Below are 4044 nucleotides of genomic sequence, written 5' to 3'. Positions count from 1 at the left end.
TAAGAGGCGACTAACGGATTCTGTTTCTCCTTTTACCCTTGTTAAGTGTTTCTTGTATAGAATATAGTCAATGTTTGTAAAGATTTTAGTCAAGCAGTATGTAAGAAATGTTAAGCCCTTTGTACTGGAAACTTGCATTCTCCCAGTAAGGTCATATATTGTACTACGTTGCAAGCCCCTGGAGCAATTTTTTGATTAGTGCTTTTGTGAACAAGAAACAATTGACAAGTGGCTCTATCCCATCTCCCCCCTTTCCCTGTCGCGATATAACCTTCGTGGTTGAAAACGACGTTAAACACCAAATAAAGAAAGAAAGAAAATCTAGCTGTCCTCTTGGTGGTCCCTCTGCATGACCCACACATTGGGCTTTGCATGTTTTCCTTACAGCTAAGGTTTTGATTGAAAAATCCAGAGCATGAGGTGGGTAGAATGGTGGCGTGACCTTTGAAATAGTGGTCATCTCGGCTACAAGAGCAAGATCTGTCCACGGGTGTGCTGAGTGCGAAAAATATCGTTTCCATTGATGTAAATAATGAACATTAATTCAGTTAAAAAAAAGAATTATGAGAAACAGTTTGTTGACTGAATGGTGATAGAGTGCCAATGTAGATGTCGGTATGGAAATGTTGTGATTGACTCGGGAGAGGAGGGGGTTGGGGTGGTACTACGGGACTACTTGAAAGAAGTTCAAAACGGGGAGTCATTTACTCCGGTGACAACCGTAGGCTAGGACTCGCCCTTTTCTCCAAGGTAAATACAAGCGTATATGTACCAAAAGGGCCCAATTTACAGCTTCGCCCTTATAGATTCCGAAAGGTAGGAGGTATTGGCCTGGAGCTGGCACAGACAAAAATGCGACCCCCCTTGAAGAAGAAAGAAGTTTGACAGCAGAAAGATTTCGCAAGTGAAATACAACGGCACCGGTATCTGGCCTGACAAAAACAGTCATTGTGTTTTAGAAAACTTATGAGAAAGCAGGTGTCACAAAGCCTTCGTTTAATCATACGTGTCCCTCCCTCCCAACCCCCACCACTTCCCCCTCCCCACTACAAAATCACAAACTCAAGTTGAGCGACAATAAAGCAACGAAAGTACAGTTCTTACTTTCTACTCGAGAGTCGAGGTGGGGGAAGAAAGGGTTAGGGGGTGGGGGTTGTGAGAGAGGGAGTGTGTGTGTGTGTGTGTGTGTGTGTGTGTGTGTGTGTGTGTGTGTGTGTGTGTGTGGTCTATGAAAACGTGTGTTTGTGACTGACTGAGAGACAGACAAACAGACAGAGAGAGAGGGAGAGAGAGAGTATTAACAAAAAACAATTCTGTGTTTCAGGTCTGAAGACATGCTCTGTGTACACCAACAGTTTAGGACTGCAGCTTGTAAACAATGCTTTTCATATTAGTTGTACAATTCTTTATAAATCTTCTAATTCCTTAATCATTATCTGGGCATTTTGTTAATGTGATTTGAGCCAAGGAAAGGTATTCTTATGTGATTTTGGAGGAGAAACTTACTCACATAATGTTGTTTTTTTAAGACTAAAAGTGTATTGCAATTTTTTGGTGATTGTGATTTTTTTTGGACGCTGTATGCAAAATTAACTGTAAGTTCAGGTTGAAAAAAAAGGCTTCACTTGATAACATTTTTCAGAAATCACATCAGCCAATAAGATGATGATAATATTCCACAGAAGTTTTTTGTTGTTGTACCTAGCTGGTTTGTCCATAGCTATTATTACACACATGTGATAGGTTGGTGGAACAGGTTTTGATTGTACACCCTGTGCTTGTTATTTGTTAAGGCAGATTTTGTTTAACTCCACAACAGTCGATTGTTCTTTCTTTTCTTTTTTTTAGCATAGAAAAGGTTTAGAATGTCTAGTTTAAGATTTTATTCAGGTTTGTGCATATATAGGTTAAGGTGTGTTTTTTTAACAGCTTTTGTGTAACTAACAAAATCTCAAGTATTTTGTTGTCGTTTTCCCTTGTATGATTGTATACTTGTAAAGTAACAGGTACATAGGGGCGAGATTGCAATGCTGATTGTGCTGCTTGCATAGTAAGGCAGAAGTTTTCTTCAGCTTCATATCATTGCACAGAGAAAAGATGAACGTGGAGTTATTGTTGGGATCTTTGAAATAGAGTTTGTGTTGGCAAGCCAATGGGTGTGAAGGGAAAATGAAGCTTAAGGAAGTCCTTCAAATGCTGCGACTTCACTCACAATCTGTCTGGGCGAAGTCGACTACGCGAAGTATACTTCGCGAAGCTGGCTGCACGAAGCTTTAGCACTGAGTTTTTGGTAAAAAGACTTCGCCAGGTCGACTTTGGGTTCAATTAAAGACCGCCTGAAATTAAGACTGAAGTTCACTTCGCAAAGTCTTTTTACCAAACATTCAGTGCTAAAACTTTGTGCAGCGAGCTTCTTGTAGTATACTTCGCGAAGTCGACTTCGCAAAAAAAAACAAAAAAAAACAAACCCTGCGCTTAGATCTGTACCCACGGAATTCGCGCGATATAAGCCTCATATTGATTGATTGATTGATATTAATGACAGGCTCAAGGCAACAGGCACAGCATTAAAGGAACAGATTGTGAGACAAGCTGCCGCATTTGTAGAACAGATTGTGAGACAAGCTGCCGCATTTGTAGAACAGATTGTGAGACAAGCTGCAGCATTTGTAGAACAGATTGTGAGACAAGCTGCCGCATTTGTAGAACAGATTGTGAGACAAGCTGCAGCATTTGTAGAACAGATTGAGAGAGAAGTCGCAGCATTTGTAGAATAGATTGTGAGAGAAGCTGCAGCATTTGTAGAGCAGATTGAGAGAGATGTTGCAGCACAGATTGTGAGAAAAGTCGACTGCTTGAGTTCTTGTTGAAGTACAATGAAAGTTTTGTCAAATTAAAGGAAAAATGTTGATGTTGATGATAATTTAATCTCCACTTCTGCTTGCAATTTTTTAATTTTTGTTTGTTTTAATGCAATGTACATTGTTTACCCTCGAACTGTGATGGTGTTATAATTCATATATGTTTGTCTTTTTTTTCATATGGATTTGTGACTAACTGCTTTTTGTGGTGTTCATGATTGTGCTGCTGGACTATCGCTGTCGTGCTTTTGTCTACTTTTTGATCACAAACTCCGATGACAAGAAGTATTTCACTTAATTCTTTCCTCTTCAATTTGACAAGTAAATAAAGCAAGAGAGATTAGGGTTTGTGTGTGTGTGTGATATTGTGTATACAAGTTGTACATTGCCCTACCCTCCCACACACGCACACTTCCATGCCATCTCCGTTCTTCTGCTTCTTCTTTTTACATTTAGTCAAGTTTTGACTAAATGTTTTAACATAGAGGGGGGAATCGAGACGAGGGTCGTGGTGTATGTGTGTGTGTGTGTCTGTGTGTGTGTAGAGCGATTCAGACTAAACTACTGGACCGATCTTTATGAAATTTGACATGAGAGTTCCTGGGTATGATATCCTCAGACGTTTTTGACTCACATGCGAAGCAAAAGTGAGTCTATGTACTCACCCGAGTCGTCCGTCCGTCCGTCCGTCCGGAAAACTTTAACGTTGGATATTTCTTGGACACTATTCAGTCTATCAGTACCAAATTTGGCAAGATGGTGTATGATGACAAGGCCCCAAAAAACATACATAGCATCTTGACCTTGCTTCAAGGTCAAGGTCGCAGGGGCCATAAATGTTGCCTAAAAAACAGCTATTTTTCACATTTTCCCCATTTTCTCTGAAGTTTTTGAGATTCAATACCTCACCTATATATGATATATAGGGCAAAGTAAGCCCCATCTTTTGATACCAGTTTGGTTTACCTTGCTTCAAGGTCAAGGTCACAGGAGCTCTTCAAAGTTGGATTGTATACATATTTTGAAGTGACCTTGACCCTGAACTATGGAAGATAACTGTTTCAAACTTAAAAATTATGTGGGGCACATGTTATGCTTTCATCATGAGACACATTTGGTCACATATGATCAAGGTCAAGGTCACTTTGACCCTTATGAAATGTGACCAAAATAAGGTAGTGAA

At 39.9% G+C, this 4044-nt stretch overlaps 1 protein-coding gene across 2 annotated transcripts in view; it reads left to right on the top strand.

Moving 5' to 3' along the window:
* LOC138964442 (F-box/LRR-repeat protein 5-like) overlaps positions 1-3204 on the top strand; it is a 30638-nt gene extending 27434 nt beyond the window's left edge. For both annotated transcript variants that reach the window (XR_011455106.1, XM_070336395.1), the window contains one exon: positions 1325-3204. The gene's annotated coding sequence lies outside the window, so the exon portion shown is untranslated. The remainder of the gene's footprint in view (positions 1-1324) is intronic.
* Positions 3205-4044: the final 840 nt, after the last annotated feature.

Source organism: Littorina saxatilis, linkage group LG4, assembly GCF_037325665.1.
Source record: "Littorina saxatilis isolate snail1 linkage group LG4, US_GU_Lsax_2.0, whole genome shotgun sequence".
In the NCBI taxonomy this organism is placed as follows: Eukaryota; Metazoa; Mollusca; class Gastropoda; order Littorinimorpha; family Littorinidae; genus Littorina; species Littorina saxatilis.
This window is presented reverse-complemented; position numbering and strand designations above follow the sequence as displayed.